The 20572-nt window shown below is 47.0% G+C and overlaps 1 protein-coding gene across 7 annotated transcripts in view; it reads right to left on the bottom strand.

Annotated features, from left to right (window-relative positions):
* Positions 1 to 20572, bottom strand: part of TNRC6C (trinucleotide repeat containing adaptor 6C) — a 344243-nt gene that overhangs the window by 45495 nt on the left and 278176 nt on the right. The gene's annotated exons all lie outside the window — the stretch shown is intronic.

Here is a 20572-nt window from a genome sequence, read left to right as displayed (position 1 = left end):
GATGAAAGACAGAGTTACTCACCTTGTGCAGTAACGGTGCTTCTTCGAGATGTGTCCCCGGGGGTGCTCCACTCTGGGTGCTGGCGCATCCTCGCACTGGCGACCGGAGATCTTTCTAGCTGTTTCCACCACGCTGTGCATGTGCCAGAGCGCCCCCCTGTGTCACTGGAATCCGTTCCTTCTGTACCAGTCAGAAACAAGGGCTCCAAGCCAGGGAAGGAGGAAGGGTAGTGGAGCACCTACGGTGAGTAACTCTTTCTTCTCCTTCGAGAGGTCCCCGTGGGTGCTCCACTCTGGGTGACTACACAGCAGTTGTCAACCCAAGGAGGTGGGTTTGGAGCCCCATGTTAGTCACTGTGGACAGTACTGCCTGTCCTACTGCCATGGAAGATGCAATTGAGGAAGAGAGAGCATAATGTTGTGCAAAAGTATGGTCCGAGGACCAGGTTGCGGCATTACATATATCCTGTAGAGGGACATTGCTGAGGAAGGCGTTAGTGGAGGACATCGCCCTGGCGGAATGTGCTGTAATCGTTTCAGGTAGTCTTTGTTGTAGAGTACATAACATGTTGGCCCATTGATGACGGTATGGTCAGCCGATGGTGGAAGAGGCTGATGGTAGGCTTGTGTGTGATGACCACAGGAAACTTGTTTGATAACTTGACACAGGAGTTAAACCTGCTGCTTAGACGCAGGTCGAGCCGATGTCCGATTCTGTTGCTTGCGTTTGTGCTGCAGACGCGGTCTGAATCTCTCCTGGTCAGGTCCGTGCTGATGTTGCTTGTAAGATGAATAATCGTACCTCCTTTGGAAGGGGTAGCATAGTTTGCGCTTCAACAGAGGGGTATACATGCTCAGGGTTCGGAGGATTGTACGAGAGTCCTTTCCAGAATGGAGAATTTCATCCGTAGTGGCGGCAAACAGATTTGTCAGTTGAAGGGCAACTCTTCAACCTTGGACTGCCGTTCTCTAGGGGCTCCCGCTGATAGCAGCCAGGAAGCTCTCCGCATGGCAATGCCTGTCATCATGGCTCGCGCTGCCATGTCTGCTACATCAGTGGCAATTTGAAGAGATGTTCTACATGCGGTGTATCTCTCCTGGACAACAGCTCTTAAGAGGGGTCTCTTGCCATCGGCAAGGTGTTGCATCAACTCTGGAAGCTCAGAGTAGTTATCGAAGTTGTGGTTTGACAAGAGGGCTGCGTAACTGGCGATTCGGAGGAATAAAGTAGTGGAAGAATAGATTTTCTGGCCAAATAAGTCCAATTTTTTGGAGTTCTTGTCCAGAAGGGAACTTTTGAAATGAGGCATCTTATCTTTGTGGCAGACAGCATCCACTATCAAGGAATTGGGCTGTGGATGATTGAAAAGAAAGTCTAAGCCTTTGGAGGGAATGAAATACTTATCAGCTTTTTTATTGGTAGGTGGTATGGATGTTGGCGTCTGCCAGATCTCCTCAGCTACCTCCATGATAGCCTTGTCTATTGGGAGAGCAATCTTCCGCTGATATTTAGGGTGTAAGTTTTTAAAAAGCTTATGCTGTTTCACTTCAGCCTCCGTGAGCTGTACCTCCTGAGATTGTGCCACCCGTTTGAATAGGTCTTGGAATTCTTTGAGATTGTCAGGGGGTGGTGTCTTGGCCAAGGTTTCCGCTTCTCCTGTCGAGAGTGCAGATGAGCGGGTGCTAGGAGACATGTCTGGTTCTGTTTCTGAGAGTTGTCCCTCCTCCAGGTCTGACTGTTGTGTGTGAGTGGCTAGAAAGCATGGTGGTAACATAGGTCAGCGTGGAGATTGGTTCTGAGGTTGAGAATGCACTGAGCGTGGGCTGATCGATCGACAGGAGCATGGTGATCTGTGATGAGATCGTGAGCAGCTATGACGGGGTGAGTCATAGTAGTAGGACCTATGGTAGCGCCCGGGATGTCGATCAGTAGCTACTGGTGATGAATGTCTGGAGGATCCTGAGCTGCTATGTCTGACATAGTAGATGGTGTGTGGTGAGTGAGACAGGGAATTGCCTTGGTGGGGATGGGGATCTGGAGTATCTATAATGAGAGCAGCTACGTTCCCTACAGTAGTGGTGGCGAGACGATAAACTTCGCCTACAGTGTTCCTTGCGCGCTGCTGCGTGATGTGAAGATGTGGAGGGGTAAGGCGATGGCTCTGGGGAGAATCCCGGAGAGGGAGAGAGAGAGATTGTATGAGTGTCAGTTCTTGGCACTGCATTACTAGAGGCTGCTGGCAGCTGCTCAGAGCTTGCAGACTGCAAGGGTAGAGGCTCAGAGGGCTGTGCTTGAGCTGTCATTTGTTCAGTGCTGGGTGCCGTAGGTGCTGAGGACAGCTCCTTATGAGCAGAGGAGGCTGCCAGAGTTGCAGAGCCCGGCACCTGCGGTGCAGGGGTGGCTGTCTCTTTAAGGAGCCCTCCTGTTGTCTGCGGTGCTGAACGCAGCCAGGGCTGGGAAGTGCTGGCTTGTTTCTTTGAAGTGGTCGCCCCTGCTGTCTTTGAAGTTGAGCTGCTCAGGGCAATTTTCAGGGAACGAGCAGGAGAGGCTTTCTTCCTCTTGGGGGAAGCCATAGCCAGGGAGGGAGCCCTCCGCTTTCCTGCCGTTGGGTTCGATGCTGAGGAGCCTGGAGCGCTGGGAGGTAGGAGAGCCTTGTCATAAAGGATCTCTTTAAGCCATCTTTCCCGCTCCTTGCGGGCTCCTGTTTTCAGTTTAGCACAGTGGCTGCATTTCTGGGGAATATGAGCCTCCCCAAGGCAATGGACACAAGCGGAGTATCCATCAGAGACAGGCATTGTGTCCCTGCACATAGTACATTTTTTAAAACCGGGGGAGCTCGGCATGTCGGCTGACAGAGGAGTTTGCGCTTGTTTCTCCATTCTCCTTTAGCCCCTTTCTCTCTTGTTTGTGGATTGCTGTATATAGTTATTTTAGTTATGTTCTCCTTTTTTTTTTTAAAGAAGTTAATGAACTCGGGGTTGTAACAACAAAGACGACTTAGAATGAAACAAAGTAACTACATACAAACAGTAAGTGTTTCTTTTCTTATCATTATACTGTCTCTTTCTTTTTTTTTTTTTTGAACCGCGGTGCTGGGAGCTGCACAGCAAGAACAGCTGAGACCTTCAGCTAACGTATGAACAGCAGATAACTGTGAGAAATAACCAACTACAATTAAAGAGCTACTTAATGAACCGAAAGGGTAACGAAGTAAATATTTGACTTGAACTTTCACTCCGGAAACCTGAGATTAAAGGAGCTCCGTCCATGACCAGGGGCGGATTAGAAGAAACTGGCGGGCGCCGTACCGTTCATGGCACATGAAAGGCGCGAAACTGGCTCGCGCACGCACGGTCCGGCCAAATACAGCTCTGGCAAGCTCCGATTCGTGGCACCGGGACCAGCCCATGACCAGACGTGGAGCACCCACGGGGACTAACCTGAAGAAGAACTGGGTTTATTTATCTAAAATGCAGAACAAGGTGGGGAAAATGCCATGCTCTGTCTTTGACTGGAGGAGGCAGAGAAGGAACTGGGGGGCGGGGAGAGGGAAGGAGGTTTGTGCATGCGTGATGCCTGAACAGTAGGAGTGCGTGGCTTGGGGTGCGCGCATGTGCATCCCCAGGGACACTGTTCTGATGACTCTGGAGAAAGGGCTCGGCCATGGTGCAACAACTTAATGTGGAGCACTCATAGGGGCATCTCTCAAAGAATGGATAATTATGTCATCCAGGTATGCAGTGGTATGGGGGTGCAGGAGTTTGTCCATGAGATGTTGGAAGATGCCCCAGGCAGTCTGAAAGGAAGAATGGTATACTAGAATAGTCCCCTGGGTGTAGAAAACAGAATTTTTCCTTTACCTTCCTGGCCAACGGGATCCCTTTGTTAAATTGAGTGTGGTTAGAAAACGGGCACTGCTCAGGTGGTCAACTAACTCATCAATATGGGGTAGGCATCAAATTGGGATACTCTGATCAGCAGCCGGACGTCATTAGAGAACCTAGTGGTACCACCTAGAAGGCATTAACTCAATTGGGCTGGACCATTCATTGTGAGACCCCTCAATGACTCCTAGTTCCAACACCTGTTTTTCTGCTGGGACATGGTAGGGCCTTATTGTTATCTTAATGGCCTGCTTTAATTGAAAACACATTCTGGTTGCCATACCTTAACTTCCCCCACATATTCAATGACCTGATAGGGCCCTTGGCATTAGGCCACAAGTTTGCTTTCTGCTGTGAGTATTAATGCCATCACTCAATCCCCTGGTTGGAACTGTTAAACCTTTGCTTGGCAGTTGTAATGGTTTCTTTGGGTCTCTTGTGCCTTTTCCAGATGTTCCCATATGACTGGATGACCTGGGCTATCTGTTCCTGCATCTGCAGAACATGCAGGATTATATTTTTCTCTGCACTGGGTTCCTCCCCCCAGATCTCTCTGGTGATATCTAGTATGGTGGTGCCTGTATAATACTTATAAAGGAGAAATCCAGATTGAGGCCTGAGGGACCTTCCAGATGGGAAACATAAGGTGGCTAGAGGGAACACTGAGTGGGACACCTAACATTTTCCATCCTTGGGCGGACTGCATTTTCTTTTAGATGGGTTGAAATTTCTTGTGCGCACCACCAATACTGAGGTTGTATGTGAATATGCAGTGTGTCCCACTACAAACAAAAAACCTAAGCATAAATATATATTTTAATGGAAGACAATATATTTAAACAAGGGATAATTAACAAGGAGCAAGGCTTAACATGTTTATTTAATATGAAATCAAATAAAAACAAACACTACCATTGTAGTATATATATTATCATCCTAACAACTCAAGCTAGTAAACACAGCAAAATGGGGCATACTGCAAATATCTCTATAAATAAATCAAAGACATGGCCAGTAAGTAAAAGTATAAAAATATGTACAGCTTTAAGATGCTAAACAAATCTGAGTCAGCTAGAAATAGTCATGCTCTCCTATATTGATATAATATTTACTGACACTGGAAAGAAGAGTGAAGGGCATTCACTCAGGCTTATATACTTTCTCTGGGGAATGTTTAGGACCTATGCTATGCAAATGAAAGAGATCTGTAAAACAGATAAAAGTTCTGTTTTGAAACTTTTACCGTGGCTGTGTCTAGACTGCATCCCTTTTCCGTAAAAGGGATGCAAATTAAACACATCGCAATTGCAAATGAAGCGGGGATTTAAATCCCCCCCGCTTCATTTGCATAAACATGGCTGCCGCTTTTTTCTGGCCCGGGGCTTTGCCGGAAAAAAGTGCCAGTCTAGACGGGGATCTTTCGGAAAATAAAGCCTTTTCCGAAAGATCCCTTATTCCTTTTTTTAAGCCGGAAAAAAGCGGCAGCCATGTTTATGCAAAACATAAAATCCCCGCTTCATTTGCAATTGCAATGTGTTTAATTTGCATCCCTTTTAGTCTGAGGCTCAGGCCCCCCGCAATCCTCCCAGCATTGAGAAGCCATGTTGGCGCTCAAACCCTTCTACCACCTCACACCAGGACTGGAGCATACAAAATCAACTAGCCTGGGACCCCCTAAGCTCTGGCGTATGAGGAGAATGTGGAGAGTGCCTTTCTCCTACTCAGTTGGGGGCCACGTCAGTGAGGATTTGTTTGTTTTTGTGTTTGCTTCTCACTTGTGTGCAGCCCCTGACTGATTTTTCTGAGAGTCAGTGGCCCCTGACACCAAAAAGGTTCTCCACTCCTGCCTTATACAAAGTAGAATGTAAACTAAGAATACTGACTAAAGATTACTTATCAGTAACTGAGGCTCTCACAGTATATTGTCAGTACACATGAACACTATCTAGACACATGCTCTCTTGCCATTGAGTCAAACCCTCTCGAAAGCAGTGGGAGTTGCACAATACGTTTGTGCAGAACTGAACCTTCAAGAGCTGAAAGCATGTAAGGGATCCTTAGCCATAATTGTCCCTCAGTTCCTTCTAGGTTTTCAGAATCTAAAATGAAGACATAGGAGAAGAATGGTGGTGGGAAGTGAGTATTTCTGGTTACACCACAGTTATTGGTCAAATCTTCTTCTTCCTGTTTGTCAGTATAGCTCCCCAATCATAGATGACTGAAGTACTGGTGTAAACATAAAGCTTCCATTTTTTTTAAAAAATAAGAAAGTGAGGGTTAGGATCAACTACACATCAAAAGAACTGATTAACTGGTGAAATTTTTTAGAACATCTGAGAGCCCTGCTGCTAGGAAGCTTCCTCTCAGACATCACTGTACGGAGGGCAAGGTTTGAAAGGGAGGCAAGCCCATCTATCGTGGATGAAGAAGCTTGCTGGAAAGCAAGGGAAGTGGCATCACTAAGGGGAGTGGGAGGTTGGTGGGAAAGACCAAAGAGGGAGGATTAAACATCAAGACAGAAGGAGGGTTCAGACAGCCATGTCTGTTTACCCCCAGAAGATAGGCAGCAGGTAAAAGTACAGGGCATGGGTGTGAATAAACAGCGATATGCACCCAAACTACCACAGGCACCATTTGGGACAGGAAAAAGGAGAAACTAAAGGGAACTTCAGCTTTTTCCCCTGGATGCTACAATCTAGGGAACTTACTGATTTGCTTAGTTCTGTCCAAACTGCAACTTAGTATCTGGATGAAACTTAAGATGAAGTGGTTCCAGAGCCCACCCTTAAAGAATACTATGTGTAACAACTTACCAAGAATTGTGATAGATTCTTCATCACTGGAAATTTTCAAATAAACACTGGACTTCAACCTTTGACCTTGTTGCAGTTTGATGGGTCCCAAACTCCCCTCTTGATGGCAGGAAGGTAGACGCCAGAAATCTCTAATTCTAGGATATCTCAAACTGCCTAATGGTAATGGGCAACTGATATTTCATAAGAATGTAAGAACGGCCATGCTAGGTCAGACCAAAGGTCCATCTAGCCCAGTATCCTGTCTTCTGACATTGGCCAATGCCAGGTGCCCCAGAAGAAATGAACAGAATGGGTAATCATCAAGTGATCCATCCCCTATTGCCCATTCCCAACCTCTGGACAGCAATCCTGTGCATCCTGGCTAATAGCCAATGATGGACCCATCTTCCTTTTTTAAGCCTGTTCTAGTTTAGGCTTTGACAACATCCTCTGGCAAGGAATTCTACATGTTGACTGTGAATTGTATGAAGTATTTCTTTTGTTTATTTTAAATCTACTACCTATTAATTTAATTTGGTGTCCCCTAGTTCCTGTGTTATGCAAAGTAGTAAATAACTCTTCTTTATTCATTTTCCCCAAACCAGTCATGATTTTATAGATCTCTATCAAATCCCACCATGTCATTTCTTTTCCAAGCTGAAAAGTCCCAGTCTTATTAATCTATCATCATATGAGAGCCATGCCACGCCCCTAATCGTATCTGTTGGCATTGAAAAAAGTTCAGAAAAGGACAAGGTACCTTTTCTGAGATAAGGCAACCACATCTGCATGCAGTGGGTGTAACATAGATTTATATAGAGTTAATAAGACAGTCTGCGCCTTATTTTATATCCCTTACTTAATGATTCCTAACATTTTTGCTTTTTTGATTGCTGTTGCACATTGAGTGGATGCTTTCAGAGAACTATCCACAATGACTCCAAGATCTCTCTTGACTGGTAACATTTAATTTAGTCCCCATCATTTTATACGTGTAGTTAGGATTATGTTTTCCAATATGCATTACATTAAACATTAAAGTTCATCTGACTTTTTGTTGCAGTCACCTAATTTCGTGAGACCCTTTTGAAGCTTTTCAGTCTGCTTTGAACTTAACTATCTTGAGAAGCTTTGTATCATATACAAATTTTACCATCTCACTGTTTACCCCTTTCTTGAGATCATTTATGAATATGCGGAATAAGACCGGTCCCATTACAGACCCCTGTGGGACATCACTAGTTACGTTTCTCCATTCTCAAAATTGACCATTTATTCCTACCCTTTGTTTTCTATCTTAACTAGTTATCAGTCCATGAGAGGACCTTCCCTTTTAGTCTTTGACAGCTTACTTTGTTTAAGAGCCTTTGATGAGGGACCTTGTAAAAGGCTTTCTAGAAAACTAAAGTACACTATATCTGCTGGATCCCCATTGTTCATGTGCTTGTTGATCAACTTCAAAGAATTCTAATAGATTGGTGAGGCATTATTTCCCTTTACAGAAACCATGTTGACTTTTCCTCAAAAAATTATGTTCATCTATGTATCTGACAATTATGTTCTTTACTACAGTTTCAACCAATTTGCCTGGTACTAAAGTTAGCATTACTGGTCTGTAATTGCCAGGATCACTTCTAGAACCCTTTTAAAAAATTGACATCACAATAGCTATCCTCCTGTCATTTGGTACAAAAGATGATTTAAAAGATAGGTTACAGTTAGTAGTTCTGAAATTTCACATTTGAGTTCTTTCAGAACTCTTGGGCAAATGCCATCTGGTCCTGGTGACTTATTACTGTTTATCAATTTGCTCCAAAACCTCCTCTAATGACTCCTCAGTTTGGGACAGTCCTTCAGATGTCACCTAAAAAGAATAGCTTAGGTTTAGGAATCTCCCTCATGTTCTCAGCCATGAAGACTTAGTTTATCCACACTGACTTTTATCATTTTTGAGTGCTCCTTTAGCATCTTGATCACCTAGTGCCCCAATGGTTGTTTAGCAGGTTTCTGCTTCTGATGTACTTTAAAAAATTGCTATTACTTTTTGACTATCTGTTCTTCAAATTCCTTTTTCCTGTTCTTCCTTTCCTTTCCTAATTATACTTTTAGGCTATGTCTAGGCTACCCCCTCCTGCGCAAAAAATATGCAAATGAGGCAAAGTGTGGAATATTGCTGTGCCTCATTTGCATAATTAATGAGGGTCCATTTTTGCGCAAGGAGCGTCTACATAGCTCCTTTTTGAGCAAAACCCTCCTCTTGAGCAAGAGCAATTCTTACTGAAAAAAGAGGAAGAATGGCTCTTGCACAAGAGGGGGTTTTTGTGCAAAAACGGAGCCTGATTAATTATGCAAATGAGGTGTGGCAATATTCCATGCTTCACCTCATTTGCATTTTTTTGTGCAAGACAGGGCAGTCTAGATATAGCCTTACAGTTCATTTGACAGATTTTATGCTCCTTTCTATTTTCCCCACTAGGATTTAATTTCCACTTTTTAAATTATACCTTTTTATCTTTCACTGTTTCTTTTAGTTGTTTATTAAACCATGGTGGCACTTGGTTCTCTTACTAGGTTTTTAAATTTGGGGTATACATTTATGTTTAGCTTATATTATGGTATCTTTGAACATTTTCCATGCAGCTTGTAGGGATTTCACTTTTGGCACTGTACCTTTTAATGTCTGTTTAACTAATCTCATTTCTGTGTAGTTTTCCTTTCTGAAATTAAATGAGGCAGTGTTGTGGTGTTTTTCCCACCACAGGGAAGTTACAATTATTTATACTATGGCCACTACTTCCAAGCGGTCATAAAAATGTAAGAATTGTCATACTGGATCAGACCAAAGGTCCATCTAGCCCAATATCCTGACAGTGGTTAATGCTAGGCGCCTCAGAGGAAATAAACAGAACAAGTAAACTTCAAGACTACATCTACACTGGCATGATTTTGTGCAAGAACTCTTTTGTGAAAAAGTTCTTGTGCAAAACTCTTCCAGGAGAGTGTCTATACTGGCATGTGCCTTTGCGCAAGAGCATCCATGCCAGTGTAGACGCTCTCTTGCGCAAGAAAGCTCTGATGGTCATTTTAACCATAGGGCTTTCTTGCGCAAGAAATTCATGTTGCCTGTCTACACTGGCCTCTTGTGCAAGAACAGTTGTGCAAGCGGGCTTATTCCTGAGCTGGAGCATCATAGTTCTTGTGCAAGAAGCACTGATTTCATACATTAGAATGTTAGTGTACTTGCGCAAGAACTCGTGGCCAGTGTAGAGAAGCAGCAAGTTTTGGCGCAAAAGCGTCTGCTCCCCTCCCCCGGCCATACTGCTGTCTCTGATAGAGTTCCCTCTCCATTTCCCTCTCACCACAATCCAACAGGATTCAAAATGAAGGTGAATGGGTAGTGCAAAACAGATAAAGACCACACATCTCAAAATTTCCAATTATAGTAAGCAATCTCCACTGCTTCTTTGAATGCAGGTCCCAATATGTATTTTACACATGGATGACTAACAAAGTACTTAGCGAAGTAGAGCATAGCTTAGAGAAAGGTGCAATTTCAGACTGGAGCGGAGAATGTTAGTGGTGATTCCCAAGGGTTACACTGTACATTCAAGAAGATTTCAAAAATAACCGAATACTGCTACTACCCTTCAGGCTAACTACTTTAAACCTGTTTCATATAAATTGTTTAATATAACCCACAACTGGAGCACTTTTCATAGTATCAATTTTGTATTCTTATTTTACTGACTCACGTATGATTGACTGACATTCTACATTTAATAGAAGTTTAATGAACCTCAGCTTTAGATGAAGGAGGTCAAAATATATTGTTCAAAATCTTATAGCAGTTAGCTCAAAACTAAGAATAAAACAAAATGGACCATAATAGAGATATAAAAACATTCCAGGGACATGGCAGCCACATTCCAGGGAAATTAGAGGGAGACTGGTGTGGGGTGAGGGGAGGGGAGAAAGATTGGGGGTTCAGGTGAGGAAGACATAGCATCACCAGCTCTTCCACTGTACCTCCAGACCCTGCACTTCTCACGCCTGCACATTGCTGCTCCTCCAGGCTCCAGTGCACCCCAACACACCTACAGCTCCCAGTTAGCATACAATAATTACCAGTAGTAGGCAGAGACAAAGAGACAACATAGCTTCGGGTGTTATGAGAATTCATCCCTGTGGGAACAAGTACTGACAGTGCCTTCCTAAACACAGCAATAGAGGATTTTGTTGACAATCCTAGTCACTTTGGCTTCAAGGGAGAAAAGTTACTCAAAATTAAAAATTAAAAACTACCTACAGCCAACTGTCTCTCAAGACAGGCTGGGTAGACTTGCTATTCTGTCCATTGAGAAGCAGCATCAAACATGGATTACCGTGATTTGATAGAATTTGCTGCAAGGAAGTCCAGAAAGACGGGATTTCAGAATGTAAGCAGTGTGACACTGATTGTGATCACTGATGATTTTTTAAATTATATGAACTTCATTATAATAAAAAAGAGCTACAATATAACATTATAATTATATAGCCATGCATTATCAATACTTAACCTGCAGCCAACAGCTGACCTATAAGTTCATTATAACCAGATTTCACCTGTATAAAAAAATGTTAAGGGTGACTTGCCCTAGGCACTGCACCCACCTAGGGTCAAACCTGCATGAAGCATAGGAATTTCATACATTTCCCCTGCAGCTTTTCCACACCACTCTCAGGGTATGTCTACACTACCACCCTAGTTCGAACTAGGGTGGTAATGTAGGCAACCGGAGTTGCAAATGAAGCCCGGGATTTGAATTTCCCAGGCTTCATTTACATAAAGCCGGGCGCCGCCATTTTTAAATGTCCGCTAGTGCGGACTCCGTGCTGCGCGGCTACATGCGGCACGGACTAGGTAGCCTAGTCACGTGAAACAAGGAGTAACGGTAGTTCGGACTAGGAAGCCTAGTCCGAACTACCTAGTAAGTGCCGCCCAAATCCCAGGCTTCATTTGTAACTCCGGTTGCCTACAATACCACCCTAGTTCGAACTAGGGTGGTAGTGTAGACATACCCTCATAGTGGCAGAGGGGTGATACGTGGGAGTGGCACAGAGCCACATTTGCCCACAGGAGTGGGTGCCTGTTTCCCAGGTTGCCGATTAAAGTGATTCAAGTGTATTTCTGGCATTTACCATATCTTGGAGACACCTTTGACTAGAAAATGTTGGAATAGAGCAGTGTTTCTCCAAGAGGTTTCATGGTATAATTGGAACTATTTCTAGCTTTTCCTTTTCATACAATGGCAGAGTCAATTGGTGAGAAGTGGAAGAAAAATATGACACCAGAGAGAGTGGTCCAGGTATCTGTCACAGGGATCCCAACAACCCCAATAAGGCTAGGAGGTCACTCTCTGTGGTAACTAAGAACATCTGTACTAGTGCTCCCTGGATAGTTCGCATCCAGAATGCTGGTATAGCCTGTTGGGACTCCTGTGCCTTCTTGGAGATATTTGCGCCTCTATCTTCTCTGATTCCATCAGGTTTGGTAGCACCATCGATATGGAAGCACTTCTGCATAGGGGACGTAATTACTCATTAGACTTTGGGTAGAATCACAGAACTTGAAGGAACCTTGAGAGAGCATCAAGTCCAGTCCCCTGCACTTATGGCAGGACCAAGCACCATCAATACCATCCCTGACAGATATTTGTCTAACTTGCCCTTAAAACTCTAATGGAGATTCCACAACCTCCCTAGGTAATTTATTCCACTGTTTAACCACGCTGACAGTTAGGAAGCTTTTTCTAATGTCTAACTTAAACCTCCCTTGCTACAACTTAAGCCCATTACTTCTTGTCCTATTATCAGAGGTTAAGAAGAATAATTTTTCTCCTTCCCTCTTGTAACAACCTTTTAGGTACTTTAAAGCTGTTATTTCCCCTCTCCTTCCTTTTTTTTCTAGCTAAACAAACCTAATTCTTTTAATCTTCCCTCATAGGTCAAGTTTTCTAGACCTTTAATTACTTTTTGTTTCTCTTTTCTGAACTTTCTCCTATTTCTACACATCTTACGTGAAATGTGGTGCTCAGAACTGGACACAGTACTCCAAATGAGGCCCAAGCATCACAAAATAGAGCAGAATTACTTCTGTAGTAGTTCAGCACAGAGATGCAATACATTTAGGATGCACTGGTGTGCGATTCTGTCTGTTCTCCTGCTCCGTCAGTGATGATAAACATTGTGTGTGCATTTTTGTAGGCTTCCTCAGTATGTCATGTCAGCTCTGCACAGGTAGCTAGCATAATAGACTGATGCTATTATGAGCCTCCAAAGTCCACAGACTCAGGATATGTCTACACTACAGCGCTAATTCGAACTAACTTATTTCGAATTTGTTAATTCGAAATAAGCTAATTCGAAATAGCACGTCCACACTGATTGGACGCAGGGGCGCATTTAAGGGCAGCTGAAACAGGTTCTGGCAGGGCATCAGGTCAGTAGTTGCTTTGTGTGGCTACTGTCTGAGGCTATCTGAGGCTTGTGCTTAAAGGGACTCCCCTGGACAGCCAGTTCTCAGCTTTCTCGCTTGCTTGTCTACCTCGCCGAGGGACAGAAAAGCGTTTTCCTCTCTGCCTGCCTGTGTCGGTGGTTCCCATTGGGGATGCTGCCGCAGTTGGCACCATGGAGCCAGAGCTCACCCTGGGCATTCTGCTCCAGTTTTTGGACTTGCTGCTGCAAGCCTGCCAGAAATGGGTGGAAGCTGCGTGGCACCATCTGGTGCACGTCAGCCCCGACTCTCCGCCTGGCCTCCCTGGGGGCCGTGGAGTAGCTGCAGCAGCGCACGGATGCCAGCGTGCCCCGCCGCATCTGGCGTCTGGACACCAGCAGTGACTGGTGGGACCGCATTGTCCTGGAGCACCGGGGAGACCAACAGTGGACCCAGAACTTCAGGATAAAGGAGGACATCTTCCTCGAGCTCTGCTAGTGGCTCACCCCTGCTATGTGGCGACGGGACACTCGCATGAGGTGGCAGCATGAGGCCCGCCTTCCCACTCCAGAAGTGTGTGGGCATCGCCCTGTGGAAGCTCTCTACGCCAGACAGTTACCAATCCATCGGGAACCAGTTCGGCGTGGGGAAATCCACCGTTGGAGCAGTGCTCATGCAAGTACGGCACTCACCGGCCACTGGGCTGAGGTGGGAGGGCGGGCTGCAAGGAGGGGATGGGCCGCCCCAGGGAAAACGGGGCGGGGGGAAAAGGCAAAAGTGCCCCGCACCGGAAGGGTCGGTCTGTCCCGGCCGTACTACACACCGCCCACGGGGGTTGCTTCTGGGTGTGGGGCGCGGGGCAGTGTCAGGGAACGAACACTCTCAGCCACCCGGGCACCCCAGTGATTTGCGATTTGGTGTGTCCCTCTGCAGGTGGTCAAGGCCATCAACTGGGTGCTACTCTGCAAGGTGGTCCACCTCACTGACCCAGATGCGGTCATCCAGGGGTTTGGGTGCCCTCGGCTTTCCCAACTACGGGGGGGGGCTATCGACGGGACGCACATCCATGCCCCAGAACACCAGGCCTCCCAGTATATCAACCGCAAGGGGTACTACTCTGTCATTCTGCAGGCCGTGTCTGACCACCGGGGCCAGTTCACGGACATTAATGGCAAGGCATATGACGCCAGGGTGTTTCACAACTCCTCCATGTGCCAGAAGCTGCACGCCGGGACCTTCTTCCCCAACCACCACATCAAGGTCGGGGACATGCACATGCCCGTCTGCCTGGTGGGGGATGCAGCCTACCCCCTAAAACTCTGGCTAATGAAGCCCTACACAGGACACCTCAACCCCTCCCGGCAGGCCTTCAATGCTAGGCTCACTAGGGCCCGCATCGTGGTCGAGGGGGACTTTGGCTGACTGAAAGCCCGATGCTGCTGCCTCCTCACCTGCCTCGACCTTGCCGAGCACAATATTCCTCCCACGGTGGCAGCATGTTGTGTGCTGCACAATTTATGTGAGCGAAAGGGGGAGACTTTCCTACCAGCCTGGATGGCTGAGGCTGACCGCATGGCTGGCCACTACGCACAGCCCTGCACCGACACTATCCAGGAGGCCCAGCAGGGGGCCGTCCAGATCCGGGAAGCCCTGCAGGAGAGTTTCCCTGTGGAGGAGGACTGAACTCTCCCTGCATGCCCCACTGGGGCCTTCTTGCACCCTCACTTCCTTTCCCTTTCCCCTCCCTAATGCAAAATAAACATACCTGTTTTGCTAAAAACAAACAAACTCTCTTTATTTTACATAACTGGGGTGGGGGGAAGGAGGAATGAGGGTGGAAGAGGGGAGAAGGAAACCTGGGAGGAGGGAGCTGGAAGGGGGAGGAAAGGGAGGAAGGGAAGGGAAGGGAAAGCTCAGGGTTGGGGGTCCTGCTGGCTCTCCTGTCTTGCAGCACAGTGGGTGTGGGAGCATTGGGGGGGAATGGGTGTGGAGGGTGGGGCAGGAGGGATAGGGAGTGCGGAGGAAACAGGAGGGGGAGCAGGGATGGGAGGAGGAGCGAGAGCTGGGGCAGCTGCAGGGGCTGGAGCAGGAGGAGGCAGGAACCTGTCCACCAGGGTCTGGAGGTGACCTCTGAGGGCACAGCCCTGCTCCTCTAGTGCCTCCAAGCTCTGTTGCCGCAGCCGCAGGTCCTTCTTGACCCAGTGGTCCTAGGTGAGGAGCTGGTGCTCCAGTAGCCTAAGGTGCCGCCGCTGATAGTCCTCCAGGTTGCGGGTGCACCTGCTGGCCCAGGTGCGGATGGCTCTTGCAGGCGGGGTGATGCGCCTTGCAATCTCAGGTGCTGCGGCTGTGATGAAACAAGAATAGTGGTCAGTTCTCCCTGGGGACACCGTGGGTGAAACCCAGCCCCCCTCTGCAAGGCAAGGTCGGCGTGTGGGGAACAGGCCAGAGCCCCTGCATGACACCCAGCTGCTGCTCCATGGTGGGCAAGGCCCAGGCGCACGGTCCCTGGGCTCCCTCTCCACCCCCACCCCCACACACATAAGGGGAGCATGATGGCACTCACATGTGGAGCTCTTCCCGGCCTCGGACGACATAGCCAATGTGCTCCGTGGGATGCCTCGAGGGTCCTGGGTCCTGGGCAGGTTCCTGGCTCTCGGGATCCTCCTCCTCTGTGTCAGGGACAGGGCCCTCTGCCCCAGGGTCGATCACCACCGGGGGGGGGGGGGGCATGGACTAGGTGAGCCTCCAGGAAGCGGTCCAGGGCCTCGTAATGAGGGCATGCCTCCGGGTCGGCCCCTGGCTGGGAGGCCCTGGAGTAGGTCTTCTGCAGTTCTTTAATCTTGTGACCATGTGACTGTAGACGGCTGTGTTCCTGTGCCTAGTGCGAAGATCATGGACATTGGAGGCCTCCCCCCCAAACCTCGATGAGGTCCACGATCTCTGCATTAGACCAGGTGGGTGCCTGCCTTCTGCAGCCCCGGGCAGGCTCCTGGGAGCTGCCAGCCTGGTCCTGGGAAGAGGTGGAGAGCTGGGTGGCGGCAGGTGGCTGGCTCATCCCGTGCCAGGTGCAGGGTCTGCTGGCTGGATGCTGGCAGGCTTGCAACTGGCATGGGCACCGTGGGTAACCGTTCCCTTTAAGGGCTCTGGGGCTGGGGGGGGGGGGGGGGGGAGAAGAGTTTTCCTGGTTTGGCCCCAAGTGGCCACCAGGGCAACCTGGGAAGGGCTAGCCTTCAACTAGTTCGAATTAAGTGGCTAGCCTTCAACTACTTCAAAGTAGGAATAAGAGATCCTCCGGAAAAGGGCTTTTTTCCGTAGGATCGGGGCCAGTGTAGACGCTCTTTTCCGGCTTTTCTAAAAGCCAGAAAAAAGCGGCGGACATTTTTATTTAAATGCTGCGGAGGATATTTAAATCCCCCGCGGATTTCCCTATTACGACCTGTAAAATTAGCATGTCCCCTTCGGAAAAGGGGCCAGCATAGATGTACCCAGCCAGTCTAAAGCATAACTTTTGCTTACTTTGGTTCAAGTACCAAGCCCATGCTTCAGGCTCTTTCTTTTTCCTACAACTTCTGGTGTCTCAACACTCCTGTTAATACATCTCAGAATAATGTTTGCTTTTTTGTTACAGTGTCTCACTGTTGACTCATTTGTAGCTTGTGGTCCACTATGACCTCTAGATCTCTTTTTGCATTATTCTCTCATTCTGTATGGCTGTGTCTACATTGGCATCCCTTTCTGGAAAAGGGATGCTAATGAGACACATCGCAATTGCAAATCCACGGGGGATTTAAATATCCCCCGCGGCATTTGCATTTACATGGCTGCCACTTTTTTCCGGCTTGGGGATAAGCCGGAGAAAAGCGCCAGTCTAGACGTGATTCTCCGGAAAATAAACCCTTTTCCGGAGGATCTTTTATTCCTACTTTCAAGTAGGTGACCTCCGGAAAAGGGTTTATTTTCCGGAGAATCACGTCTAGACTGGTGCTTTTCTCCGGCTTATCCCCAAGCCGGAAAAAAGTGGCAGCCATGTAAATGCAAATGCCGCGGGGGATATTTAAATCTCCCGCGGATTTGCAATTGCGATGTGTCTCATTAGCATCCCTTTTCCAGAAAGGGATGCCAATGTAGACACAGCCCTAGTGTGAAACTGATTGTTGCTTCCTCAATAGAGTATTTTGCATCTTACTTACTTCAGACTATTTCTCTGTTTAAATAATTCTGAATTATAAACCTATCCTTGAAAACACTTGCAACCCCCTGCTAGTTTGGTGTCATCTGGAAACTTTCTAAGTGTACTCTATGTCATTATCTAAATCAGGGGTGTCCAAACTTTTTTCAAAGAGGGCCAGATTTGAAGAAGTGAACATGCGTGAGGGCCGTCCCCGCACTCTCAGCCCCAAGGCGGAGGGCCCGCAGGGTCGGAGGCGGGCGGAGAGCGCAGGGCACGCCGGCCTCACGGCGGCCCAGGAGCAGGGCGAACCCGCAGCCGAGCGGGGGAGCGGGGCTGCGGACGTGCCCTACAGGGCAGGCTCTAGGACCGCGGAGGCCATGGGCGGCGGTGGCACGGCCGGAAGCGGCGCGCTGGGCGCGCCAGTTCAAAAGAGCGCCGGGGAGCCAGGAGAGGGGGAGGAAGCAGGGGCCATATTATATCGGAACACGGGCCGGACTTTGGACATGCCTGATCTAAATGGTTGACAAAGATATTGAAAAGAACTGGATACAAACTGATCCCTGCAGAATCCTACTTGTTATGTCCTTATAGCATGACTAGTCTAATTCCTTGGGCTGTCCTTACGTTTCTTTTTATAGATGGGTATTATATGCGCCAATTTCCAGTTTTCTGGAATCTCTTTTGGATTCCATTCAAAGATAACAACTCAGATATCTCCTCAGTCATAGAATCATAGAACCATAGTGCTGGAAGAGACCTCAGAAGGTCATCAAGTCCAGCCCCCTGCTCTAGGTAGGACCAATCCCAACTAAACCAACCCGGCCAGGGCTTTGTCAAGCCGAGACTTAAACACCTTTAGGGATGGAGACTTCACTACTTCCCTAGGTAACCCATTCCAGTGCTTCACTACCCTCCTAGTGAAATAGTTTTTCCTAATATCTAACCTGGACCTCTCCCACCACAACTTGAGACCACTGTTCCTTGTTTTGCCATCTGTCACTACTGAGAACAGCCTTTCTCCATCCTCTTTGGAACCTCCCTTCAGGAAGTTGAAGGCTGCTATCAAATCCCCCCTCAATCTTTGCTTCTGCAGACTATTCTAAGATGTATTTCATAAGGCCCTGGTGACCTGAAGATATCTAACTTCTAAGTAATTTTTAACTTATTCTTTTCCCATTTTAGCTTCTGAATGTACCCTATTTTCACTGCCATTCATTAAGCTAGACATCTAACCACCACCAGCCTTCTTGGTGAAAACCAAAGCAAAGAAGTAATTTAGCACCTCTGCCATATCCACAGTTTCTGTTGTCTTCTCTCTTCATTTAGTAAATGGCCTACCCTGTTCTTGGTCTTCCTCTTGCCTCTAATATATTTGTAGAATGTTTTCTTGTTATCTTTTGTCTCTAGCTAGTCTGAACTTGTTCTGTGCTTTGGCCTTTCAAATTTTACCCCTACGTACTTGCGGTATTTGGACTTTGTAATTCGACCTAGTTTTCACTTTTTATAGGGAAGACAGGGTCCAAGAGGAGTGGAGACTGCAGGAAAGGGAATAATATATCCTCTGGGTTTATGAAGGTCTCCATACAGTCTGGAGTCCAGGGAGTTCTAGTTGGGATGCCGGTCTGTGGCCTCTGGTCAATCTTTGGATAATGAGGCAGTACCAATGAGGGGCCCATACCACACTCATGGAAGGGACTGGTGAGTATCTGTCTTTTTGCTTTTGTTCCATTGTCACTGCTGGAATCATCTCTTTCCGCACCTTGCCCTCCAACCTGTGGGTCTTTTTCACAGCTAGTTTCATGGGTTCTATTTGGGATGTCTTGCTAGGTCTTGATGAACTCAGGGAAGAAACAGGTTTCTTATAAACAGTCTTCTGAGGGGATCTGTCCTTGTGTCCATGAGAGTGTCTCTTACTCTCATGGGGGGAGCCTTGTGGGAGGAGTCTTTGGGATTCAGTGGTAAAGGCTCCATACCTCATGCTTAGAGGGCTGCTGCTAACTGGCTGAGGACAATATATGGTAGGAAAGGGGAAGAGTGGGGCCTCAGCCTCCTTCATCAGAAACTTAACGTGGAACTCTTGTTGCCTAATTCTGGGCAGAAAAGATCAACATATATTACACTTTGCTTATATACATGCTTCTACTGAGCTGTACCAGCACCATTGATGCTTGTCACTAGTGGAGAAGAAACGAGGGCAACAGACACAACTCTTGAATCTTTAGACTCTGGGCATAGTCCCTGGACCAGGGAAGTTGGTCTCAAAAACTGGCCTGGGGGGACTTATCATGTACTAATTTTATAGATATAAAAACTATTTACAAGTTTACTTTACAGATTTAGGCACTGACCTAGCCATGAAAAAGTAAGAGTCATTTATCCACATCATCCTTATACTCTCAGTCAGGAGCACAAAAGAAATCACTGTGTATGTGAGAGTCAATGGTCACTGTTCTGAAGAATGTCTGGACTCAGATGCATGACATGTATGCATACCCATGTGTGGAATGCACTCAGAGTCCAGCACCTGAAGTAGTAAATTTCTTTATACACTAATTACGTAAAGGGTACAATTTCTAACTACACAGAGACCCGCATGATGCAGAGCCATGAATTGTTATATATAAATGTATAAAGTAGACAATATCTTCAGTGCTATCAGTATCTAATATTGACACAACACAAATAAAATATTGGATGCATCAGAATCTCAACTGTAGCTAAATAATTTCTTTAAGACTCCCTGATGAGCAGTGTAAAAATAATATATTTTAAATTCTCCTTTAAAAACACCAAGTCATTAAAGGGTTAATTCAGTATTTTTCATGCACACAAATAACTCATATTTTAGCTTGAACAGAGACTACTCTTGGACAGCTTTCCAGCTGATAAATGATACAATTCAACATTTCTTAATGCAATAAGAATCTACCATCTCTCACTCCTTTCAAATTTCACAGCCTGACAAAGCTTCAAGTTCCATTGGTCAGAATAGAAAACTTACTTCAATGATCATTATGATTCAAAATCTACGCAAACACCACATAAGTGACTATATCAGTGGTCCCCAACCTGTGGAGGTTGCCGGGCGCCAGGGGGCGTGGCCGTTCGCCCGCCGGGCGCCAGGGGGTGGGGACGGGGGCGGGGCCCCCCATAGCCGTGCGCCCCCTCCATAGCCGCGCCCGGGGCCGGCGCCCCCCGCCCCTCCTCCAAGTGCCCGGGGCCACCTCCAAGTGCCGCGCGCCCGGG

The sequence above is a fragment of the Pelodiscus sinensis genome, chromosome 20, assembly GCF_049634645.1.
Source record: "Pelodiscus sinensis isolate JC-2024 chromosome 20, ASM4963464v1, whole genome shotgun sequence".
Taxonomy (NCBI): domain Eukaryota; kingdom Metazoa; phylum Chordata; order Testudines; family Trionychidae; genus Pelodiscus; species Pelodiscus sinensis.
This window is presented reverse-complemented; position numbering and strand designations above follow the sequence as displayed.